The sequence below is a fragment of the Lepisma saccharinum genome, chromosome 3 (assembly GCF_977018435.1).
Source record: "Lepisma saccharinum chromosome 3, izLepSacc3.1, whole genome shotgun sequence".
Lineage (NCBI taxonomy): Eukaryota > Metazoa > Arthropoda > Insecta > Zygentoma > Lepismatidae > Lepisma > Lepisma saccharinum.
In genome coordinates, this window is record NC_139231.1 from 109,626,529 (window position 1) to 109,641,167 (window position 14,639).

General features: G+C 40.3%; 1 protein-coding gene across 7 annotated transcripts in view; it reads right to left on the reverse strand.

The window, feature by feature from the left end:
• smash (smallish) overlaps window positions 1–14,639 on the reverse strand; it is a 357,582-nt gene that overhangs the window by 92,094 nt on the left and 250,849 nt on the right. For all 7 annotated transcript variants that reach the window (XM_083119143.1, XM_083119145.1, XM_083119146.1 and 4 more), the window contains one exon: window positions 6,714–6,790. The gene's annotated coding sequence lies outside the window, so the exon portion shown is untranslated. The remainder of the gene's footprint in view (window positions 1–6,713; window positions 6,791–14,639) is intronic.

Genomic DNA, 14,639 nt, shown 5'->3' on the forward strand with positions numbered 1-14,639 from the left:
AATTAAAACTCAGTAAATAAAACAACAACAATAATATCCTAGACCTTGGTGGCGTCCCTTCATCATCATCGCGATTAGCCGAAGTTGGCTAAAAAATAACAGAAATTGAATAAAATATATAAATAATACTTGTTAAATTTGAAGATCAGTAAAGCCGGCAAATGGCAAGACTGTCATAAAAGTAACAACAATAACAGCGGCGCAGCGTAGCGACCATTTTATTTTCGGAAAGGGTTTGCGTTTCTAGAAACTCCTCTAACCCTCTCCAGTAGTCGGGGCATCAACCCATCTCATGGTAGGTGTAAAGAAAATCCACCCACAGTTTATAAGTTAGACTGTAAATATTTATTTCCCACCAGAATACTTCCGATCTGCAGGAAATTTGAACACCAGACCTTGAATATACAGGGTGTCCCACGAACGGCGCAACTGGGAATTAAGGGTGGCGTTACTTTGTAACCGAAACCTGTACATACATAAGTCATACACCAAATGTTAGCCCTGTCCAAGTAGATATTTTTAAACATAGAAACAACAAACGGGGTGCAGTGTTGTTCATGCAGTGTTGCCAAATGGAAGTGAAAGTGTAAATTTATTTTTCCACAAAGCATGGAAAATTGCATGTCAAACATTCGTACGGAAATTTGGACGTCAATTTCCACCTTGGGTAGGTGGACTATTTCGCCATCTATAGTTCAGAGAAGAAAACCGATCGTTTTCGCGTATAGCCAATCCTGAAATGCCTCGTAAAGGCGTACCGGTCCAAATGGGTGTTTTAAAAAAATTATGAGGTACAGTGGCAACACTGTTGATGTTTGAAGGTAACAAAAGGTGTGTTTAGTGATGGTCTATGACATGGATATACTGGAAACAGGAAAAAAAGAAAATGAAAATTATGGTGAAAAAAGTGTTACTTACCTACTCCTATCAACCAGGCAATGCGATAAGAGCGCCCACCGAACGAGAACAAAAGAATCAGTTAGTTGTGTAGTCAGAACTGTTTGAGCCGTGCATTTCGCATTGTTCGTAGGGGAAGATTAGAATTGTTCTGTGAAATGAAGTACTCTTTGGAAGAGAGGGTGTTCATTGTGGAACATTATTTTTGTTCAAAATCGTACGCTAGTGTAAAAACTGTGTTTCGCGAGAAATATCCGAATAACAGTGTTCCAGAAAATTCGACGATATATCGACTTGTTTCCAGATTTCGTGAAACAGGATCAGTTAATGACAAACCCTACCACAGACAACCACCAGTTTTGACACAAGGTGTGCTGCAGGATGTGGAGCAGAGAATATCACAATCTCCCAGGAAATCTGTTCGTAAACTTGCCGCACAGTCAGGTGTATCAAAAACAACAACTCACCGAGCGTTAAAACAATTGCACCTACGTGCATTTAAGGTACAGGCTGTGCAAGAACTGAAGGAAGCAGACAAAGGTGCACGTGGAAGATACTGCCAGTGGTTTAGAAATTTTATTAGAGACAATGGTGTGAATATTTTGGATAAGGTTTTTTTCACGGATGAAGCATGGTTCCACTTAAATGGATATGTCAACAGTCAAAATTCTCGACACTGGTCAAGTAACAATCCCCATTTGTTACATGAACAATCACTTCATCCACAAAAGATCGGTGTGTGGTGCGCGATTTCGCGGAGAAAAATAATCGGTCCATTCTTTTTCAACACAACAGTTGACGGAATAGTTTATCACACAGTTTATTTCTCTGTTGGAATGTGATGAACGTGATTGTTGGTTTCAACAAGACTCCGCAACATGTCACACGTCTAATGAAACTTTAGACATGTTGGCAGAGTTTTTTGGCGATCACATTATAAGCAAAAACTTATGGCCCAGTCGATCCCCGGATCTGACGTCTCCAGATTTTTTCTGTGGGGTTATTTGAAACAAACAGTTTACATTAATAACCCAAGAACACTTGATGATCTAAAAATAAACATTTGCACAGCCATTAACAATATAAACCAATCAACCTTGCATAAAGTTGCTTCCAACATGATAAAACGTGTTGATGAATGCTTCAGGGAAAATGGTTGTCATTTTCAACATCTTTTGTAAAGCTACACTGCCTGTTACGCGCATTGCATGGTAGCAAGGAGTAGGTAAGTAACACTTTTTTCACCATAATTTTCATTTTCTTTTTTTCCTGTTTCCAGTATATCCATGTCATAGACCATCACTAAACACACCTTTTGTTACCTTCAAACATCAACAGTGTTGCCACTGTACCTCATAATTTTTTTAAAACACCCATTTGGACCGGTACGCCTTTACGAGGCATTTCAGGATTGGCTATACGCGAAAACGATCGGTTTTCTTCTCTGAACTATAGATGGCGAAATAGTCCACCTACCCAAGGTGAAATTGACGTCCAAATTTCCGTACGAATGTTTGACATGCAATTTTCCATGCTTTGTGGAAAAATAAATTTACACTTTCACTTCCATTTGGCAACACTGCATGAACAACACTGCACCCCGTTTGTTGTTTCTATGTTTAAAAATATCTACTTGGACAGGGCTAACATTTGGTGTATGACGTATGTATGTACAGGTTTCGGTTACAAAGTAACGCCACTCTTAATTCCCAGTTGCGCCGTTCGTGGGACACCCTGTAGTAGTTACTGTTTTTAATATACGAAGATAAAAATATACTCGTTCGTCTAGAGAACAATCCAATCAACGTTCGTCTAATATCACTAAGGTAGCCAGGCTAGGACTTAGGGCAGTGCGGGCAATTCTCAAAATTATATTATTGGTATCCTGGGATCCAGGCCAACCCGATTAAACAAACCCTTCAACTACCCCAACTTACGAGGAATTTATACTCAAGCTCTCAGCCTCGAACCCCTGTCCTTTAGTAATTTCAACAGTCTGAAATACTGTATTACATGCAGATATTCTGAAAATACGCAGTTTCATTTCATGCGATGTACAAAGAGAAATGTCATTCATTTAAATTAACAGTTCCTGTCACGTTTCATACAGCTGTAGGATAACATGTCACACAAACCTGCGTTCAATCAAGCGACACGGATATTTCACGCCGTCTAAAGCAAAATATTCACTGTGCATGAGCGAACAACAGGCCAGGGAGACACGATGCACGGTATGAAAAAGAACTCAGTCCGAGGGACACACAAGCAACAGACAACACAAGCTGAATGGTTGATTGCGTTTATTACTGAGAGCCAGTTACCAAGAGACACGTGCTGCTTCGATATGAAGTATCCCTAAAAGTAAGCAGCTTTTGAAGCACAGTATGAATAGTTAGTAGACAAACAGCAGTGTGACAAAACAAATGTAATGATCTTTAATATATATATATATATATATTAGATAGATACAGAGAGATAGATAGAAGAAGTTGCCTATAAATCCGCACCCTAATCATAACTTATTAAACATATCAAAACATATTTTTTTCATTCATCAATTTTTTACACTTACAATAACCTCTAATTATTACTAAATCAATTTTTGTTTTTTCCATTTAATATCTTATTCTATTTAGCTCTTGCTAGTAGGCACTTTATCTTCATATGTACATTTTTCATTCTTTTTTGGCCTCCATCTCATCAGACTTATCATTCATTAATTTCCTCAATTATCTCATCCAACTCGTTTGCATTTCCACCCTTCTACATAGGAGTTGTAGCTTTCCTGGCGACGTCAATAGAACAGGGGAGGTCAAATCAGCGTTAGCTTCCATCGTATACAGTGCTCTCATCTTCAGGGATGAGATGTTGTTGCTATGTATGTGCTCGAAACGTTGGAAGATAACGCCGATTTAATCTGGCTGGTACACCTGTTCGAATCCTTCTACATGCTAAATTGAAACAACAATCTTTCGTAATCATTAAACAGGATGGAATAAATAGCGGGGAGGCTTTTGTAATATTAATAATTTGAATTACTCCCCCATTAAAAACTGAGCATCCTCGATGGCGCAGTGTTAGCGTCGTCGCCTTGTAATCAAGGGATCCCGGGTTCCATGCCTGGCCCAGTCCCGATTAGCCTTACTGTGCATAAAGTGGACTTAAACACAAAATCAATAAATCATTAAGAATTAATTTTAAAATTTTATAATGGATTTCGGGTGAAAGATTCAATATACTAACATTCATTATTAATTCAATGCCTAGAGAATTATAAGAAATTGGGGGAGGTTGTATTTATATACACGAACGCTCGGCAGCCAATATAAGTTTACAACCTGCAAACGGGTTTTCTCTACCGATTCAATATCTCCAATGTTGTTTGTGTTGCACCTGATTCAAAATCGGTCATAATTTATTTCGGAAATTATTTTTGGGAGGATAAAGACAATCGATAGGAGAGCTTGACTGCCGTTCGATTCCCGGAGGAGAGGGTGAGGAAAGTGGGCTCTCCCACTGCATGAGGTGCATCTACGTACAAGGGACTCTCCTATATAACTTCGTGGGAGCATAGACGATTTGCATCGCCTCTATAAATAAGCGAGACTGTGAATATGTAAAGAGCCACCACCACCCACCCACCAATACGCCTTCAAAACACATTGCATAATGCAGGTTGGTGGCTTTACCAATTTCTTTCAAATACAAGTAGTTCATTATAGTAACAAAACATATTTTTATATATAATTGGATTTTTCAAAATTACAATAAAATAAAAAAGCAACCCATTTTGTTGTAATTCTATAAAGAATAAGTTAACATAGGCCAGAATCGGTAAACTTCCCGTTCGGACAAATGTCGCAGTTGAAGTAGCAGTCTAAACAGGTAAAAAAAACTGCTTACTGACACGTAATCTGACTTAAAATTAGGCATAAAGCAGTCTATTTTTTTAGTTTGAAAGACCTTGTGACATTTGTCGAGCCAGGATGAAGTTCTTCATAACTAATGTAAACGAAGTCAAGTTTAGGAAAATACAACCCTTGCATAGGGGTTACAACAACAAAAATATATATAAATAGAAAAAGTTGACCATTTTCTCAATTATTATCTTTCTGGACCACATGGTATTAAATGACCATATTTTGCTTTAGACCTAATATTAATTAAAATATGCAAGTTTGATTAAATTAGTGCATATATTGTGTATCGGCGAAAGTTTTATAAAAATAGATCAAATACATTCAGAGAGTCGGTTTTATGCAAGGATAATATTGGACAATTTTTCCGCTTGAAATCATTCACGCTGAGAATCAAACCTGGGTTTACTACGTGGCAGTCCGATGTCATATTTTATCTGCTTTTCTCATATATCAGTATTTACTCAGTTCCATATTTTTTAACAATCACATTCAGAACATAAACATCCATGTCGGGATTCGAACCCGGACCCCTGCTGTCGTAGCGCGCTGTGCTAACTACCTCGCCCCGGAGGTCAAATACTATTCGTTGAAGAGAAGCTTCCACAATTATGTATGTTACAAGCCACATATTGTTGCTGCAGAACTCTATATTATCGTCTGGAATTTTGACACGAAATGGTAGGATCAGCTTTTGGCAATGAAGATGCCAATCGACCCGAACAGCTAAACCTAGGACATGTCTGCAGAAAGAAATGACAAGGGTTTTACGACCTGTCAATCACTAACTGCCCGTGTACAGGAGGAGGCGTGTTCTTGAGGAGCCTCGCGAAGCGGGTCTGGACAAAACATCTGGTGGTGTAAACGCTGTGCGCGCTCTATCGGTAGAAGGAAGGCGAATTCGGAAAAGGCCTTTCCATGATATACAGTCTTAATTCTGCTACGTTATTCTGGTAGCGGTTTGAGATTAGCGGCGGCGCCATTGGTGGGGCGAGGGCGGGTTCTCGCCCACCGTGAAATAAACTTAGGCCATCCTTCTGTGCACCCACATAGACGACACAATCATTTGTAGTAGAAAAAGAATCGCACACAGAGGAATGGAGAAGTTATAGGAAGATATGGGGCAAAAAGAATATTGAAAGAGTTAGGGAAACAAAGGAACAAAGAGAGAAAGAAGACTCAAAAAGCAAGACACGAGATAAACGAAGAAGATGAACAGAGGAAAGGCAAGGGGGCAAGAAATGTAGAAAAACAGAAACAATGGAAGTTAAGTAAAGATAGGGAACCTAAAGAGAAAGAGGAAAAGTGGGAGTGAGAGAAATACAGATAAAGTTAAAGAGAGAGAGAGAGAGAGAGAGAGAGAATAGAAAGAAAATACAAGACAGAGGAAAGATGAGGGAGAAAAAGAGATAGGAAGACAGGGACATGAAGGCAATGTAAGTTAGGTAAAGAAAGCTACAGCTACAAATGGAGAAAGAGGTAAGAGGAGGGAGGGAGGGAGAGGGGGGTGATGTCAAAAAACATGACAGCTGAAGCAGAGCACAGCTGAATACTTCGTCCATCCTTGATCCAAGCCATGTTTTCATGAAAACTGTCAACTGTTAATGAACGATACTGGATATTATAATGCCAGCCAGCCTCACTGCCTGAGTGGTTCAATCACAGTGGCCGAAGGTGTAAGGTTCGAATGCTCGGCGTGTTTCCTCATTGATCAATTCAATTCAATGGTCTTTCTTCTTTATACATCCATAATGTTACGATTATTATCATAGACATCTTGGCGTGCCAGGAGCGAGGAGGGGCGTAACCTCCACCATTTCACTTTGTTTTCCTAGCAGTACCACGACAGAAGCTACAAAGGCTGCAAGACAAGACAGTCGAATGGTGTTCTGTACTCACCTTTGGCTACAGCGCTGGTGCCCTCTCTTGCTGGTGCTTCAGAAGACCAACTCCCCGTCCCCTTAGGTGCGGTCAACCTGCAGAAAGAGAAAAAGCATGAATTTCTACATTGTTGGAGCAGAAGAGCAACAGAGTGCAATTTATCAACAATGCCAGAGGTCAAACGCGTGAAGGCTGATGTGTATAAATTACGGAAGGAAATAACAGAGTGCGCTGCTACCGAGACTACCATTCCGATGCTTGGAGGGCTCATAGCGTTTGTCATGGCGAAGATGTATTAGTCACGGTGGCATCTTCGCTACTCCCTCGATTTTTCTTTACGGGCTTTCTTGGTGGCAACTGCTCTTGAAGATGTAGCAAATTTACATTGCCACACTCCCAAGGTCAGTTTTAGGATGCGTTCAGTTATGTTGAATCACTACAACAAGTGAAACAGTTCTCAGGGATTCCATAACCTTAAGCTAATAGCAAATAGCATAACTATATATTAATTCATGTAGCAAAAAGCTGGTTTTGTAGTTACGGAATCAATGTAAATAAAATTGTAAGCTTAAGTGTAACCCTACCTTAATAATAATAATAATAATAATAACGTTTTGGAGAATCGAGGGCAATTTACAAGCTCTAGGAATGACTGGCTGCCTTTTCATTGCAGTTCTAGATTCTGAAAATTCTCTTGTTATCTTCGAAAAACTCATGCTGACCAAGGCAGAAAATTTATTTTATTTTAATACATAAACTAAACGTAACGTTTCAACCTTCTAGCAAGGTCTTCTTCAGACTCTGTACCCAGTACAAATAAAACAAGGTACAAAACAGGGATATATATATATATATATATATATATATATATATATATAAAATAAAATAAATTTTCTGCCTTGGTCAGCATATTGAGTTTTTCATATCATGTTATAATTGTTATCTTCGACGTTACCCCACAAGAACTGATATTATGTCTGATGTCTAACGTTGATATAGTCACATAAAGCAGACTGCCAGAGTCTAGCGACCAAGCGTATCGACGTGTGGAGCGCGAGCAGGGTGTGAATGTGCCTAGTCTTGTATAGTTACTATTTAGCGTTCCTTTTCTTCAGCTTTTTGGCTATTCGCGACGATAAGTGATGATTGGATGAAACTTATGAAGGGATACTCGCAAGGAACACCCATTCTCAGGACGGAACTCGAAACCGGGAACTTCGGTGCCGAGATCGAAAACTGACCGAGGCATGAATACCGAACCAGCAAGACTCATCTCAGTACCATCCTTAATTGTACGGTTGTGTCCTAATGGCGAACCATGCCTAAATGGTCCTAATTGCGAACACATCAAAGTGAGAAATGATTATAAGGAGTTTGGTGATATCCTTGAATTTTTAAGAACAGTGCCATATGTTTTGAAATTTGAATTTGAAATTTAGGTGAAAGTTAATAATGATATTATTAATGGACTATGTTAATCATTGTAGTATTAATTGACGAAGCTCTTTTCAGTTGAGAATTGAGCACTACAAAAAAATACGCCACATTTTTATTATTAAATTATGTGTACTTCGACGACAAATTTTCTATGTTGTAAATGTGACCCACAAGGCAATGAACAGCCTCAAGTGTAGATCTGAGTACCTTTAAAAAAAATCGTTAAAAAGGCACATGAAATATGAGAAGTTGAAGGCTCTAAGACAGAAATAATTCTTCGCAATGAGGACACAGCTATGGTTCCTGTTCAGGCAGCAAGTGTTCGCAAACTAGGACTGTTCGCAATTAGGACGACAGCAATTGTATGGACAGTTTCAGAAAACTGTAGTGGCGAAGCTAAAGGAGGGGCAGAAGTCTTCCAGAAAATCGGCCGTCCCCTTGGCCTCTCCAGTCGAGCAACACATTATCTGCAGCACTGATTTTCGATGGTATCATTACAACACAGAAATGTCCACGACTGTACAATATTTGGTAATAAGTTTCGACCTTCAGAGAATTTTTGCGTAATAACATCTAATTTTTCTTCCGGCGTCGCTGCTGGAGAGCTGAAGCACCAAGCTATGGCAAGTTCCAGCAGCCACTCGGCTAATTACAGCCCAGTTCCGGAAGCTGCAAAGGGTCCGGCCGTGAATCAACATCCCAGAAGATGAAATCGCCGCTGTCGATACAAAGCAGCAGAAGAGGCGGAGACAGAAGCCATCAATTCAATTTACATGCACGCTTCGGGGAGTTACGCGGCTGTTGCAGGCGCATTAGGCTCGTCTCCCAAGTAAGACATCAGAACGGTCCATGCCTTTACGAGCGGGCAAAATGACCATGTTCGGGCAACTCTGGTCCATATCGCTAAGCGGGTGCTTATTAACACGAGTTACTTGCACGAGGAAAATGTAATGGAATGCCAGTTAAGACCGTAAATGACTCCTTGAAACACTGTGGGTTGTGGTGTCTGCCACCACTTAATAAGCAAGTCATATTGGTGTCGTGAGACCGTAAGATGAATCGCCACCTCATTTCTTAAGTTAATTGAAAAGGCCCCGCGAAATTAGCCCAGTAGATTGCACTACTGCTTATTTGGTGCCGTCCCACATACATACATGCATGCATCCATATATAGCGTATGCTTGATGAACTTAAGGATGACTAGCCTGTCAAACACAACCAAAGATGTGTCAAATGACACGTTGACTGGGCCAGGGCCGTCATTTCAGGGGTGTGCAACGTGCGTAGCGGCCTTCCGAAATATGTCTATTTTGAATAAGGTTAATTATTTGAAAGGGGGTCAAAATGGTGCGATTTCAGATGATCTGAAAGGTGCTTTCGAGAAATGTATCCTACCTTTAAACACCGTTCAACAATGCATGAATTCAGCAAAAGGGTTGAAATTAATCCTATCAGCTTCTCTGCTACCATAATCCTGTTTCCGTAGACAAATAACGTCATGCCATCTGGCGGGAAAAATATGTATTACATGCGCTATATTCCTACAAGATATGTCATTGGAACAACCAATAGGATTTCTCAGAAAGCACGTGTATTTGTTTACACTGACTTGGTTCTAACAACGAACAGAGAATAGTTTTAATATGTTTGTTTTATTTACGTCGTTTTCCTGCTCCCTTTCGTTAATCGTGACGACGAGGAAGAAAGTTGGTTGGATGAATCTGAGGAAGAGATGCTCAAAAGGAATACCTATGACCTGGCCAGCACACGAAAACCAGGAACCTTGGAATACCGAACGCGTTCTACAAATATAATTTTCAGAAATCTTTTCCGCATCTATTACTTTTCATAGTAGTTAGCAAACAAATCGAATTGATATCCAAGTAGAGAAGAGGGTCAGGTAAAAACGAAGCACTTGCTTCTCCAAATTATCAAGTTTGATGGTTGCACACGAAAAAAGCTATCACTAAATTTGCAACATGCGAAATTACTACACCGTTATATTAACAGAGAAGTCTCAATCGAGTTCACGATTTCTTCACCTTTAACTTAAAAGTGGGGATGTACTGTAACGTATCTCTTTAGTGTAACATGGAAAAAAAATTCCAGCAGCCAACTCGTACTCGAGCCAAAAACATGCCATTAACACGAAGGCGTGCTCATTCATCCTCCTTATCGACCGAAACGTAAACTTCGCATTATAGCAACTGTCAATTCCTCTTTGTTCAAGGATGATTAGCCTTTTGTTAGAAGATTCGCGCACCGTGGCTATCCGCATTCTGCATCTCGCTTCCTCGCCAATCTCCACAGCCACGCCGGGTCACGCTCCTCCTGCCGGGAGCCACGTACTCGAGGCACCTGCTGAGATTCCAATAGGAACCAGGTCAGGAAAATGCTACCAGAGTTGGAGGAAGAAGAAGAAGAGGTGCATGAGCGGACCCCATCACTTGCATGATCACCGCGGCCGAACGGACCTGCCTGTGGATCTCGCAACGCCCTAACAGCAGGGTGTGTAGTCCTTTGGGCTTCCAGTCATGGCGAAAGGTCACATCAGCCACCCAAGACCTCTCGGAGTGCAGCGGAAGATGATGATGCGGGTCGAGTGAACCGGTTGCTGTAGTGCTGCCATCACCGGGCAAGAATTTCTCATGGAATCTCCCCCCTCCCTGGACACTCTGGAAGCTGTGAAAGGCGTAACTGGACCTTCATGAACAGTTGCAATAAGACTTGACATTGTTATCCTGCCATGTACGCAACCGCCTTCACAGTATTGCAACACCGGTTACATACACTTGCAGGAGAGCTAGAAATTCATTCCAAATCTTGCAAAACATTTCACTACTTCACAGTTTTTAATGGATGATACTCTGTCCCAGGAATCTGTGGAGCAAAGCAGCGCATAACGGTAGAGATGGGGCGAAAGCGAGTTGGAGAAGCGAAGCACTGCGCGCTGCTGCAAACGGCTGGTAGCTGCCCCACTTCGCCTCTCACGTGTTCATTGGTCGAGACCCTCGAGTCACTAATTGCGCAGAGGACTCGCTTACTTACTTACTCCACGGTTTCTTGGGACAGAGTATAGGATATGCACACAATGCATTAGGCTATTTGTAATGGACTAGGGTCCATTACATGTTTAAATCAAAAGCCTAAGTTTTTTTACTATATGGGCAAGGACGTATTTAGGGGGTCCGGGCCCCCCGAAAGACTTACTAATTACAAAAATAAAATAATGAAATAATAAAATTACTAAAATTAAATAATGAAAATATACTTGTTCTTTAATCGAGGGTTAATTATTTCCGCCAAACTTATTGAAAGGCAAGGATTATATTGTAATCATACTACTTTGAATGACAGTGTCAAAGTAGATTTTTGCAAGATTTATTACTACTTATAACGTAACATTCATAAAATATCACCAGTAACTATACTTTTCATCAACTGGATCTAACAACTCTTTTTTAATATTTAATAAATATTCAATTCTTTATCTATTTGACATTAATTTCCTTGCCAGGGCAGTTGTTTTTCCAAATTTTGCCGACCTTAACTACACGTAAGCTTTATTAATTAATTTGAATATTTTAATTAATACTATTTAATTATTTTAATATAATAATTATTTTTGTTTAAACATTATTATTATTCATAATAATAAATAATAATAATGATAATATCTTGAGACACTTGGTTCGGACCCCCCCCCCCGAAACATTTCTAGATATGTGCCTGTATATGGGTGAAACAATTTTGTTCCGTACTTAACATACGTACATTGTTCTTAATGTTAATGTCTTTTGTTGCATACACAATAAAATGAGGTATTTTGGAAAACAAAGTAGCTACTACGAGGAGAGTGTGGGGTCTGGTAATCGTGAAACAGTTGAACACTCTCGAACAACCAGTATGCGAGATTAACAAGTAATGTACAAGAAAATATATATATATATATATATATATTTTAAGAAGTTAGCCAAGTGTTTACTTCATAAGTAGAAACACAGAAAGCATTCCACACAAATCCCTTATCAACAATCATTCTTAAAAAAAAAAACAGTTCTACAACAACCGTTTAAAACATTAAAAACAGTTTGTTTCTTCTTTTTTAAAAAAAATACAAATCTTGCCAAACCTGGTACAGACACAGAGGAACTACATCGGAGGCTGTTAACTCCACATTGTGCGTTATGAATTACGATGTAGGTCGGTAGTGCGTGTAGTTTGTTAAACCATTAAAGGTTCATAGAGTATGAATATTGGTTTCTGAAGGGTCACCTTGTTTCCTTCTTCCACCTGCAGATGGCACACATATCTCAAATATTAAGTTTCCTTGTTGTTCACGATTCTGAACGTAACAAGAGAGACCCAGTCAGGGGTTTAACTGGAATTTTCAACCTAAAGGTGTGGAAGGGAGTTGTAGAGGTAAATTGCGAGCCCAAAAATTGCCATGGAAAAGAACATGGTGGAAATTGTTGCGGGAGTGTTTGGGGTGATACAGTATAACATTAGAGTCAGTAGGTAAGATCGTAATTTCGAGCTGATGTGTTTCAGAAATTTAGCTAACATATCCTATTTTATTCCTTTCTGGTGAAGCAAAAAATACACATGCCAACGAATTACTATCTTACAATATATGAATTTCGTGTTAGAAATTTTCAAGGCATGCCCGTTTTAGTATATATTTTACATGGCATGATGTATTTTTTCCATATCTCCAGTTTCCAATGTCCAGTGGAGGCACATTGCACAGTAGTTCGGATCCCACATTAAACTGTAGGTCCAGTCCCGGTTAGACTATCTGTGCATAAAGTGACAAAAAAAAAAACAATTCAATCATTCAATTCAACCCACTTTAAACTGTAGGTCCAGTCACGATTAGCCTATCTGTGCATGAAGTGTACTTAAATCAAAATTCAAACTTAATACTGATTTGGGCACTATCGTACGCAGGGAGGGGTTGATGGGGTGTAGCCATCCCGTAACTTAAAGAGAAAATCAAAATTGAGAAATAAACACAGTAACGAATTCGGGAAAAACTACGGTGGAAAATGGATACACCCCTTAAAATGACCGAGTTAAGTGGAGTTCTCGCGAGATGCACCTTATTTCGTCACAGCATCTTTTAACTTCCGAGCATCTCTAGGCTTTTTTTTTTTCTTAACTGTGATTTAGGCGGGTGATTTCGTGCGAAACTCCTGCAAGGAAAATAACAGCGGTAGCTCGTTGCGAGGATGCTTTATGTAACGCCGCGGCTCGAAGGTTAACAACAGATGCGTGCAGGAAGTTTAAATCTCATTTTGCACGCGGAAGGAGTGGGATAGGATGGAGAACGCAACGCGGGAAGGAGGCGTCGTGGAGTTTGCAGCTTCTCTTTCCTGGCCACCGTTTCTTCACCGTTGAAACCCAACCCTCCCAAGATCGCACTTTCATGAAGGATACGGAGTGTAAAATTCACACCTTTCAGGATTCCGGCTTAGGACGAGTGTTTGTGAACGAAATTGTTCCAGGAATCTCCATTTCTCCTCATACGTCACATTCCTCCTGCTTTAAAAGGTTTACCTCTACTTTCTAAACTAAACTCCATAGCGCAACAACCCTCTAAGGGCCAGGACTTGCCAGAACGGCTTTTTCATTGGGTAATGCGTAATCAGCGCGTTGAGTCCCATCGCCGCTGTTTTCTGGCTTTCGAGACGGGCGCCCGTTACATCTTTTCAAGTAGCTTCCCAATTGCCCTCGCGGCGCTGGGTCAACGTTATTCGATCCTACCGGGTCGAACCCAGGAACGCTCGCACCAAAGGCGAGAGCGCTAACAGTTTGGCTACGCAGGAGCCCACCTCTACCTTCTAACGGTATTAATTAATCCTTAGACTTGGTAATCACATTATACATTAATAGCTGATCAATTCCACATTTCATAAATAGATATGAACATTTAATTTACACCAACTGTTACACGCCCAATGATTATTGGTGGGGATCATAAGTTCCGATACCCTTTTGCCTAGCATTCCTTTAAAAAAGAACACTAAATATAATATAAAAATAAGAAAATAAAATTATGGCCAGCACTCATATAAGACTGGTAAAACCTTGTTCTTTGCAACAAGCCATTAGGCTCAGAAAGAGTGGAGGGACTCCATTCAAGATTTCCGCTATTGTGGAGGTGAAGTGATCAGCACCAACCACTCTCCTCCCGCCTTTAGTACCAATGTTCCTCTCAGGACTCAGGTTTAGTTTTTTCCCTCTATCTTCTTTCTTTTAGAGGGTGGGTGATCCCCAGAGCGGCCTTATGCTGGTATGAAAATTTCCCACTTAAGATCAGTTAACTCGATTGGCAGTCAAACGTCCTACAGACCGGACCACCTCTGCTGCTCATATAAAAAGTACAGTGCGTTCAGTTTGGCTCGGGGCCGAGATAGCGCTTGACTGCAGAACGTTTAGGCATGGCGCAGATGCCGGCATTTTCATCCCGTAACGTCCCGCTTCTTCTTATGCACATATCTTTAG